At 45.2% G+C, this 12,495-nt stretch overlaps 1 long non-coding RNA gene across 3 annotated transcripts in view; it reads right to left on the bottom strand.

Moving 5' to 3' along the window:
- LOC138488417 (uncharacterized) overlaps positions 1-12,495 on the bottom strand; it is a 188,188-nt gene that overhangs the window by 4,700 nt on the left and 170,993 nt on the right. For all 3 annotated transcript variants that reach the window (XR_011274659.1, XR_011274660.1, XR_011274658.1), the window contains 2 exons: positions 9,641-9,698; positions 6,867-7,024 (listed from right to left, as the gene is read on the bottom strand). This is a non-coding gene — a long non-coding RNA (uncharacterized lncRNA). The remainder of the gene's footprint in view (positions 1-6,866; positions 7,025-9,640; positions 9,699-12,495) is intronic.

The following is a 12,495-nucleotide window of genomic DNA, read 5'->3' as shown; positions in this document are numbered from 1 at the left end:
TATTATTCGCATAGACAAGTGTTTTATTGTATAACTGAATGGAGCAATGTATCATAATAACTTGTACATTGTTATCTATGTTTCATTTCTGTTAAGGTTTAGCCATTAAACCAAATGACACAATACATGTTAAAAACATTTATTGATTTACAGCCATGGGGTTGAAATAGCATATTATACTGAATGCATGGACTGTAGAGGGCCACTGGTCATTTCACCAGCAGTTCATATGAAGAGGAAATGTAGAGTGAAGAACTAAGCGACTCAATGAACAAGTGAATTTATTGTACCATATAGCGAGCAGATCCACCTCTTGATGAATTTCAATAGTGGATTTGGAGCTGGTCAAATGTTATGTTGAAAAACCTTTATAATGCACATATCACCACCTCAGTGGTCTTGTGCTGGGTTAAGAGTACTCACACCTAGGGCTACTCACACTATCCACATACATGAGCGTCTTGCATTGCCTGTCACTGCCAGTCTTTCACGCTGCTCGCAAGTGGGAACTTCTTACAAATCCTCAGCACCCCACACTGCCACTCCAGTGCCGGCTTCTCACTCTATCATTCCAGTTCTAGCTTCTCACACTTCTTACTGGAGGCCCCCAAACCTGATTCAACTGGGAGCAATGTGGCACCCACCATAGCCCTGTTACTACAGGATCGGTGCTGGAGTTAATGAGGTGATGCCAGTGAGAAACTTCAATCTGCACCTGCTACCTTACACCTTATTCACAAAGCCTAAAACTGGAGCAATTCTGATTCACTGAGCCTAAAACTAGGCCAGATCTGGAGATGCCTGGGGACTTTCCAGGGGACCCATGAGCAAAGGTCTGTGAATCGCACGTGCATGCAAGCATCTCAGAGATCTCTCAGGCATCTTCAAATTTGCTCCATGATAGGCTTTGTAAATCAGGTAGATGAAAAAAAGGTACAAATCGGAGATGCTCACGTCATCTCGTCATTTGCTCCAGTGCCTAAAGCTATCGTGCTTTTCAGTGACAATGCTAATGTCATGGCTGTCCGGCGTGTATCGGAGCTCGGCTATGAGGACAAGGAATCCCGGTTCTCCAAGTCTGAAACTAACTCTGCAAGCAGAAAATGTTCTCACGAATGCAATTCAATCCTCAGAGCCCCCTGATCCTGTGGGGTTCTCGCAGGTTTCCCACCCCCCTTCAGGTTGTCTTCTTCAGGGCTGTTTTACTGGTGAGAAAATCCTTGGGCGCCCAGTTATCTCAGGGTTTGGTGCACGGTACAAATAAAGAAACTAAACTAAACTACAAATAAAGAAACTAAAGTGGAACGTTGTTGGCCTGAGATCAGCTCCCCGTACCTTTGCAGACAACCCCAAGATTCTGAGTATGTGTTCGTTTTTTAGGGTACACAGCATTCATGGGAGTGGAGGGGCAGGCAGGGTTGATTTGTTTATTTTGTGAGTGTATTGGGTTCACTTGTGAGGTGAATCGTTTGAACGTGGATATTGCCTTCTTATAGATAGCTAAGGTTGTACATGTTTCCACCCCCTTGCCTTCCTAGCCTTCCTCAAGGTTAATGGGAGTTGGAGTCACTGGAACATTAACACCAGGAGTGTTGCTAGGTCTGGAAAAGATCTGGGGCTATGCTAATGTCAGGTCTGTCGGGACTCGGGGCTAGCTAGCCTTTTGCTTGTAGCCCCTGAGCTTCTATCTGGGGCTATAACCAAAAGACGCGGGACTATAGCCCCCTTAGCCCCTCCCTAGCAACGCCTCTGATCAACACTGTCGGAATAATATGTTGTAACATAGGTTTACTATGGTAATCTTGGAGGGTAATGTGAGTGGAATTGATTTTTACTTAGCTTTTAAAATCTCCATATAGAAAAAGGAATTCAGAAGATTACTTTTCCCACTCACCTTCCACTAACGTCGGTGAGGTTACCTCGGGTGGACGTTGTTGGGCTTTCGAGTCACTTTGTGACCTCTCAGTGCGCGCACACATCGAGGGTCAGTCTATGAGTGGGTGCATACTCTGCCAACTTTTACTTTTCCTGTTAATTGGAATGTCGAGACCATGGCCGTGTGTATCTTTGCTGTGTCCAAGTGTAACTGTTGTGTGTTTTTACCACCTGCACAGTTCGCGTGAAATAATAACTTCTCATCAAAATGGGCTATAAAATAGCGCATGGCAGGATTTGGAAAGGGCTATAAATAAGAACACTACGATGTCCTCTCCTAGAATAACTCATGGGTCCGGGGTTGGCAATGTGCCCACCCTTGGGGCCTTTAGTCTGTCTGCACTATCTAATAATAATAGAATTGTATGTGCATCACTTCCCTCCTGCCCCTGTTGTCTTTATACGTGCTACCATTAGCCACTCCATTCGGGAGACACTAGTCCAGTCCTGTTTTTAACGTTGCATTCTGGGGCATGTAGTCCTACATTTCTCCATTACAGACCCAGGACTAAAAAAAATCTGCGAATGAAAAGTTAAAACCAGGAGTGGACGTTTGTCTTCTGAATGGAATGGGTAATGTTGGGATCCATGCATCTTGTCCGGTTGTTTTGGCCTTTTAAAGTCATCAGTGTCATAACCACAAGATTCCGCTCCACGTTTGCAACTCTTAAAAACATCCCGCTTGCAGATCACGTTCTATACCCCTGGCCTTGGTTTCTAGGTGCAGCAATGCACGATCGAATGGCACTCAGCACCAGAAGGCCACAGGCGGGGTTGTTTAATGCTTTAAAAACACACAGATCACATGTACGCAGGATCTTACAGGTCTGTCTTGAATTTAGTTGACAACTCCCAGATCCCTCTTCCAGCCACTCCAGACCCCTCTTCCAGCCGCTCCAGATCACTCTTCCAGCCACTCCAGACCCCTCTTCCAGCCGCTCCAGGTCACTCTTCCAGCCACTCCAGACCACTCTTCCAGCCACTCCAGACTCCTCTTCCAGTCACTCCAGATTCCTCTTCCAGCCACTCCAGACCCCTCTTCCAGCCACTCCAGACCCCTCTTCCAGCCACTCCAGACCACTCTTCAGCCACTCCAGACCACTCTTCCAGCCACTCCAGAACACTCTTCCAGCCACTCCAGATCACTCTTCCAGCCACTCCAGACCCCTCTTCCAGCCACTCCAGACCCCTCTTCCAGCCACTCCATACCACTCTTCCAGCCACTCCTGATCCTTCTTCCAGTCACTCCTGATCCCGCTTCCAGTCACTCCAGATCCCTCTTCCAGCCACTCCAGATCCCTCTTCCAGCCACTCCAGACCACTCTTCCAGCCACTCCAGACCCCTCTTCCAGCCACTCCAGAGCACTCTTCCAGCCACTCCAGAGCATTCTTCCAGCCACTCCAGACCCCTCTTCCAGTCACTCCAGACCCCTCTTCCTGCCACTCCAGACCCCTCTTCCTGCCACTCCAGACCCCTCTTCCTGCCACTCCAGACCCCTCTTCCAGCCACTCCAAACCCCTCTTCCAGCCACTCCAGATCCCTCTTCCAGCCACTCCAGATCCCTCTTCCAGCCATCCCAGACCACTCTTCCAGCCACTCCAGACCCCTCTTCCAGCCACTCCAGACCCCTCTTCCAGCCACTCCAGACCCCTCTTCCAGCCACTCCAGACCACTCTTCCAGCCACTCCTGACCCCTCTTCCAGTCACTCCTGACCCCTCTTCCAGTCACTCCAGATCCCACTTCCAGCCACTCCAGACCCCTACTAAGTGAGTGGATATATATTTGGGATATCATGTTTTCACATAATTACAAAAGAAGATTCAGTCAAGCCCTTTTCGGGCATTTTTACATTAAAAATATAACAAAATAATACGGCGACAGGAAGTCAAACATTTCTACAGCCACCAGTGTGTCTAAAACATGACTTCCAGTAGGGAAGCTTAAGAAGAATTCTGGTGGACCCTCTGGCCAGATTGGGGCTTTCACCAATGCATTCGCTGTGCTGGTCAGTTTATTCTTCTCAGACTTGAGAAACAGAATCTGGAGAACTCTACCCGTCTTCTTACCTAACTCCTGACTTGAAGTAATGTAGGAGCCCCACATCCCCTCTCCCGCCCACCCGAGCCATGATCCGGGCTGGGGGCCACATTAGGGCGTGCAGTTGGTCCTGACCTCGCGTCCACACTTCTGTCCTGCTGCCAGTAGGGGGTGTGCATAGCCTGACACCCATCACACCTAAACGCCTGGCTTCTGAGTTGTGTATGGCCTGAAAGATGTGTGCTCATTGTTAAGGTCTTCAGTTAACAGAATGGGGCTGAGTGCGTACAAATACCTGGTACGTCATATGGGGGGTGCCTGGTGTTGCAGCCACCATTCTTGCCTCATCCCCGTCACTTCCCCTGCCTCTAACACTGTACTACACCCACCAGCCGTCCCTTCTCCGTCCCAACACCCATGGCCGCCGACTGCATCAAGGGGCTACCTACACCCTATGCACTTTAGTAAAGGGGTCAGGAAGCTCACTTTGCCCCTGAAAGAGGTTTACAGTTTTTAGTTTGCGACTGTACATTAACCATTGTTACTCCTCTCAGGAGCTGACTCCACCTAAGGGTAGGCATGCACACGCAGTGAGGGCAAAGGTCACTGTGGTAGTCTACCAGAACCACGTTGTGTGGGACGTCATCAGCAATGCTGTCATGTGGTCCACACTGTCAGCCTTTTGCAAGCACTATTGTCTGGATACAAGTTCCAGGGCTGATGCCATATTTGGTCAGGCAGTCTTGCGAAACTTGTTTGCTCCTAAGGAGACAGCCTCCACCCATGAGTGGTTCATGCTACAAACTCTCCCATCAGTATGGCGGAAAGGGGACGGGACGTAGGATTAGGGAACAGTTACACACATAGTGACTACTGCAGTCCTAGTCCATAGTCCTCTTTCCTTCATATGACCCTCCCTCCATCCCTCTGGAAGATTTTGATTTTGAGCAGCAGAAACGGTAAAACTATATTTAATTTGATCATCATTCTTACAGCCTTAATTAAGGCAGTGGTAATCACTGATAGGGTGATGGTGTAGGAACAGCACTGTATAGGCACATGTTTTTGATATCAAACAATATGGAGTGTTGGTGGTGGACACAGGAAGGCATTTGTGTATTTGGACTCAAGTCAATGCACTACTGCTAATAATGCACTGGTTTTAGCAGCTAACAGAAGAGTGCCATTTAATCAGATCCGATGACTAGTATATTGATTGTCAATTAATTTTTTCTTTTCTTTTTTCCTTTTTTCCCTTCTGTGTGACTCATCGCTGGCCTGTCTTCTGTTTTGTACTTTTGTAATTTTTATGTTTTTTTGGACTATATTGATTTTGTGTAATGTGTGGTTTAATGGTCTAACCGCATCATATTAATTTTGTTGTGAATGTGACTTTTTGGTTTTAACTTTCATATATATTTCCTTTTTTTGCAAATCATATGTGTATAATGTTTATTATAAGTGTTATGATACAATAGTCCTGATGAAGACCTGTGGTTATAAGGTCGAAACATGTGTTGTTAGTGGCTGAATATTAAAAACAATACGTGTGTATCGATGACAACTGTTCATTAGCCATTTTTGGGTGACCTATTGTGCTAAATTAGGAGAAGACTCATATTTTGTGTCTGGCGCATTAAGATGGTACAATTGTGTGATGCACTTTCAAGCATCACCTACATTCAGCAGCCATAGTCAATCATGCGCAACAAACTCAAACCATGGTTGACCATCGCTCAACTATGGTTGACCTTCACCAACCAATAACACCCATTCCCAACCGCAGCTGACCCTTGCCGACCACAGCCACGCTGGCCGCCTCCACAGTCTATCTGCCCGATTCCTGGGAGGAGGCCTGCCTGGCCACAGCAGTTCCCTTTAGCAAAGCCAAGACTGTTGGCATTGTCGTTACCTATTTCATCAAAGATGCAATCGTTCACCTCATTTTCAGCATGGATTGACTTCTGCACATTAGGCATGGCTCGTTTATGACATTTTCTCCCAGAAAGTTAACTCAAGCACTGCATGTGAACACAGTTTCTGCTGAACACACGTAGCCACTTGCCTGGCTAAATAAAACACATTCATGCAAGCCTTATTTCTTTATAGAAAGAATGAGTAAATAGTTATGTGCAGGGGTTCCATCATCCTCAGCATTAAGCACACAGCCAAATGCCTGTACCATGTGCACAGTGCATGAAGGTTTGCCTATTAGATTGTCTAGCTATGAAATATCGCCCGGAAACAAGATGAAGGACATGTTGAGGGGGGACCTGGTTGAGACAAACGATAAACTGGAAAGATGCACCGATCCAGGCAATGCAAATACCAGAGGCGTTGCTAGGAGGGGGGGGGGGGGGGGCTGAGGGGGCTATAGCCCCAGGTCTTTTGGTTGAAGCCCCGGATAGAAGCTCATGGGCTATAATCAAAAGGTTAGCTAGCCCCGAGTCCCAACAGTCTCGACATTAGCATAGCCCCGGATCTTTTCCAGACCTAGCAACACCCCTGGCAAATACAGCCTCGCGCATGTCCTCAAGAAGCACTGTGTTGCACCTGTTATGAGCAGGCGTCGCTTTATGGATTTGTGGAGAACCCCAGGAAAGAAGAGGGAGCAGTGAAAGGTCTGAAAGGGTCCATATTATGATCTGCCACTCACTAGTGAGGGGCGGGCTTGGCACCGGAAGCCCGCCTGGATCAAGACGCCTTGTGATCAGTGGAAGAGCCGGGGCCGCAGGGAGGTCGCCCTCCTGCACTCCTCCCTGGTGCTGGCTTGATTGCCCCACTTGCCACTCGCGGGGCCAGCGCTTCCAACCTCAGCCCTGACTATTCAAATAGAGTTTAAAAGAAAATAAATAAATATGTGGCCAGATGTGCAGTGTGCACGCCACTTACCGAAAGGTTGCTTAGTAACCACGTGGCTCAGCTGCATTGCGCAGGCGTGTCCTGGGTGTGCTGGTCCTTCTGGACCGGGTTGGAACTGCCCACCTGGATTCATCCATGCCTGGCACCCGGGGCTGTGACTGTCCTTCTGCTCCATTCACTTCTGCTGCCTGAAGAGAGAAGAGAAGACCAAAGGTAAGTGTGCTTTGTGTGATGTGTAGGTGTGCTCATCTGTGTGCTGCAATGCACTGCATGGTGTGTGGGGGTGCATGTAAGAGTAGTTGAGTGAGTCTATATCTGTGCGTGAATGTATGTATATGTTAGCATCAGCGTATGTGTGCATGTGTGTGTGTCTGCGCCGGAGTGTGTGTGCATGTCTTTGTGAGGTGAGGGCTGAGAGTGGGGTGTAGAGTAATGCTGATGTATGTTCTGTTTTCATTGCACAGGGGCCATCTCTGGCTTAATAGGCCTCATTCAGGTTCATGGAAGTGATCTATGTTGCCCATAACTGACATGAATAGGTCATGGCAGCAGCTTCATACATCTGCTGTTTAAAGGGACCATTACTGGCAAACAGTGACTGTGGCTGCAGCTTACCTTCATGCATAGGATTTACAGTCCCCATTACTGGCATAGATAGATCATGGTCACAGCCTATGCAAGGGATTTACAGTGACCATTTATGACATAGATAGGATGTGGCTACAGCCCATGGAAGGGATTTACAGTGACCATTATTGGCATAAATGGGGTGTGGCTACAGCCTATGCAAGGGATTTACATTGACCATTCTGGCATTCATAGCTTGTGGTTCCAGCCTATGCAAGGGATTTACACTGACAATTACTGGCAAAGATAGGGTGTGGCTATGGCATATGCAAGGGATTCACAGTGACCATTACAGGCATAGATAGGGCGTGGCTACAGCCTATGAAATGGATTTACAGTGACCATTACTAGCATAGATAGGGAGTGGCTACAGCCTATGCAAGGGATTTACACTTACAATTATTGGCCTAGATAGGGTATGGCTACAGCCTATGCAAGGGATTTACAGAGACCATTACTGGCATAGATAAGGTGTGGCTACAGCCTATCCAAGGGATTTACACTGGCAACAACTGGCATAGGTAGGGTGTGGCTACAGCCTATGCAAGGGATTTACACTGACCATTACTGGCCTATATAGGGTATCGCTACAGGCTATGCAACTGATTTACCGTGACCTTTACTGGCCTAGGTAGGCTGTGGCTACAGTCTATGCAAGGGATTTACACTGACAATTACAGGCATAGATAGGGTATGGCTACAGCCTATGCAAGAGATTTACTGTGACCTTTCTGGTATTGATAGCTTGTGGTTCCAGCCTATGCAAGGGATTTACACGGACAATTACTGGCATAGATAGGGTGTGGCTACAGCCTATGCAATGTATTTACAGTGACCATTACTGGCATAGATAGGGTGTGGCTACAGCCTATGCAAGTGATTTACACTGACCATTACTGGCATAGATAAGGTGTGGCTGCAACCTCATGGAAAGGGTTTAAAGTGTTCCTGTGTAGTGTACTGTCGTGTTTGAGAAACAAAGTTGAGAACACACCGTTAGTTGCCCATTTTACGGCACATCAACACAAACATACAGACATGTTTTGGTTTGTTATTGATGCTATAAAATCTACAGAAAGTGGTGGTAACAGGGATTTGCAGCTCTCCAAAAATGAACAACGCTGGATTTACAAGCAAGATACAGTGAATAATGGATTGAACTCGTCAATTGAGTGGAATGTATTGATTTGAAGTATTATGGAATATAAATATCATCTAAGAACACCTGATCATCCAGTTTTAGCTTGTCTCTAGTTTCCAGACACATATTGCCTGTGTTGATCCTGCAGCCATATAAGACATGAGAAACCAATGTTAGAATTTGATAACAACTGGGGTCAAAATACAAGCTCAGTAATAGTTAGGGGCCTGACAGTGAGCAATTCATACTTGCCCTTGGCTTTTTAGAACAAAATATTTCCTTGAAGTACATGTGAACCTAGTTGTGCATTCCACGCATGGGGATGTTATTCACTCAATTGAATAAACCCTGCCTGAGCAGCCCTTTGATGCTGCACAATAAGGCAGTTGTAGGGTGAACTAGAGCAGATGCATTTCTAACATCCGAAATTATTTTCAAACTTCGTTTTTTTTAAAACAACCATAGTAGCATCAAAATGAAATAGAGCAAATAGCGAGTTCAAATGTAAAGCCCCATTTAAAGATGGCCGCGGCGAACACTTTGAGACACTGTCTAAAAATGGTGGTGAAAATCACGTGACCGGAAAAATACGACCATGACGTGAGACAAATTGAATGTATAAAAAGACTTGCACACGAATAAGGCTCCTTTGGTAATCATAGCCGGATACCTGAAACAGACACTGGATGTGAGATGCAGATTAGCCCAGGCCGCCCTTAAAATTTAACACGGTAAGCACATTTTCAAGGAGGGATGCCCAGCCACTATCGTAAGAGCAGCAAAAAGTTAAGATAACCTTGATGCAAATGTAGTATTATCCGTTTACCCTGATAAGGTTCACATTTGGGAATACCCACAAGTTAATATCTCTATAGTGTAAGAAAACAAGATACAAACTGTGATATATTTAAGTGTCAATATTCTTACAGCGTAAAGCTGGGCTCAAGTCAACCGGAAATCTGTCAACTTCACAGCAGCAGTAATCTGTGTAGAAAAATCGTATTAAAATGACGCAACTACAGTTGACTTACATTACCTTTATTCTGAAGTAAGTCGACATGTGTGTCTTTTTCCATTTCCTCAACTTTTTCCATCTATTGACATGTAAAAAAGAAGGAAATTATAGAAATGCTTAAATGTTAGTTCAACTATCAGATCACACCGCTTGTACAAAATACCAGTGTTTTTCTCCCAAAAATTAGACTTTTGCCCTATTGTGGTTTGAAAATGTAAGACATGTTGTTGATATCGAAAGCAGTGTAAATCCGTTTTGAGGAGTATACTCACTACATTATGATTAATACGTACAATTTACATTCTTGTAGTGGTCAAGTTGTGCAAGAAACTACAATAAAATCGGGCATCCTTTATTCATCTGAAATCATTTGAAATGACAACACTTTGGTTCTATGAAGCCCAATCTCGGGTTTAAAAAGGAAGCCATAAAGGTAAATTAATTTCAACTTCCTAAGAAAACAGGTATGAATTTGTTGGATTTGGAGTTCTAGCAAGCTCCTGCTTAATCTCTTTAATCGATCAAAAAGTAAATTGACCTGTTAGCTAAGACTTAGCCTTACTATGAACACACAGGGAGGGCCATACAGATGACGGTGCAGTGTTTGCCCCTGTTTTGATAAAATGTTCTCCTGTCCTTAGTTTTGTTTTATCAGAAAAATTGATTGGTACACTAATTGCCTCTTTTTTATGTAGTACGACGATTTGTATACCATGGGGGTATAGAAGATTAATGCAATGTTAAAAGAAATGTTCTTGTCCTGAAGAAGGCCAGCAGAATTACATCAAATGGACACTAGTGATAGTGTCTTATTGGGAAAGTGGCCGAAACATAAAAGACCAAAACAAATTAGTTTTGTGTTTTTTGTTCTCTTGTCTAAACATAAAATGAAGTTTAGTGTTCTATAGAAATATGGGTGGTGATATATGATGAAATGCTCAAATGAACTGTGAGAAAAGTGTGAAATAAGTACCAAGAAGCGTTCTATCTACCGTAGGAAGATAGGTAAAAGATCTTGACAATAGCAATTTTCTGCCCCATTTTCTTTGTGCTACCCCCTTCATTGGTCTTTTTATCCCCTTCTGTTGTGTTTATTTGTTAATTTTGATCAAAGGTGTGTTTTGTAAGTCAATGCGTTTGTGATGATTGTTAATTTACATCACAATTGCTGTGCTGGTAAAATAACATTTTTATGTGCTTGAATAAAATGTTAATTTTATTAAGAAAAGCCCTTGCTTTATGTTATGTTTCATGGCGGTGATCTTTAGGATATACAAATATTTGAAGTACCGATATTTGCAATTTTGAACAGAGGGAGGGGAAATCAGTTTTTGCTTTTTGTTGATGTCCTGAATTTTTCCCATTTAAAAGCTGATCCCCCGTAAAATAAAAATCAGGGAAAATACCCAATTTTGCAATCTGTGTACTGTTGGTGACATGGCATGTACTTGATGTTTTGTTCTCCTATAGAACCACCTGTCATTTGTATGGCTTTTGAACTAATTTTTCTCAAAAATGGTATTGGAAAATGCATCGTTTGAACACATTATTTGTAAAATGTTCTCGAGGGGAAATCCCCCTGGACGCTCCTTAATTATGATGGGCGCCCTCACTGCACTCCATCAACTCACACTTTTTTTGAGGAAATAGGCCACCCCACTGAAAATATTCACCAGTCCTGAAATGTACTAGATTTTTTCATGTGTTTCTCCACTGAACCAATTGTAATTTGTATGGCTTTTTAACACATTCTTCTCAAAAAGTGTCTTGCAAAATACATCATTTTAACACATTCATTTAAAAATATTCTCAGGGGAACCCCACGCCCCAAATCCTCTTGAATTATTTTGGGCTCTTTGCTATGCTTGTCTGCTTGCCCTAGTTTGAGGCCCCTCAAGAACCATCCGAACCCCTGCCGCCAAAAACTGCTTCCACTGCTGCTTGTGACCTCACACCTATTAGATAAAGGAAACTTGCAGGGGTCAGGATGGTCAGTTTCCACACCTTACATTTGGAGAGGACTAGCTATGGAGCTATGTTGGTCTGTAGGGATCAAGGAAACATAGGGTTCCACACCTTACAGAGGTTTAGAGTCAGCTTCGGAGGCCTGCATGATCCAGTTGACTGGTTTGCAAGAGGGGGCAATTGGCTATAGGGACTGGGAGGTACAGCAGATTGACTTGTTCACCTGCACTGGCCAACTGATTGTCCATCAGGCTGATAGCTGGTTGGTTCTGAAGCAGGCCATCTCTAGGTTATTGAATGCACCTCCATTAAGCATAGCACTAAGCGCTTGAAGAACTACTCGCCCCTCTCATTAAATATTCAAGCAGCATCTTCCGCCTGTGTCTCGTGCGAGTCGCGTGCACTGGTGACTGGTGAATTTGTAAAGTGTTGCCGGCAAAAATACTTTCTTCGAATTGGTGCAAGTGAATGCTAGTGAGCATGTCCAAAAGCCCACAGTGGGCCTCATTCTGACTTCGGCGGCAGCCGTGCCGGTAATTACCGGCTCGGCTGCCGCCGGAGTCATGAATTTACCGGCACCAGGCAATGGGGACGTACCAGAGCATTCCAGCCCTGGTGGACCTGGTACATCCCCATTGCCGGGTGCCGGTAATTATTTGTCTCCATTCCCATTGAGCACCATAGGGCTCAATGGGAATGGGGAGGGTTGATGCACCGGCACCGCTCATGAATGGTGCTGGTGCATCCGTCGAGGTCTGCTCGCAGGTGCCGGTCCGCCTGCCGGGTCAGACCTGGCGGGCAGGAAGGCACCCGCGAGCAGACCTCGTATTTTGGCTGCTCAAATAACAACGGTACCGGCAAGCTTACCAATACCATTGTTACCGGACCAGCAACCTTATAATGAGGCCCAG

This window comes from Ambystoma mexicanum, chromosome 9 (assembly GCF_040938575.1).
Source record: "Ambystoma mexicanum isolate Mex_15411 chromosome 9, UKY_AmexF1_1, whole genome shotgun sequence".
Classification (NCBI taxonomy): Eukaryota; Metazoa; Chordata; class Amphibia; order Caudata; family Ambystomatidae; genus Ambystoma; species Ambystoma mexicanum.
Note: the sequence above shows the minus strand (reverse complement) of the source record. Positions and strands in the feature narration are given on the sequence as shown.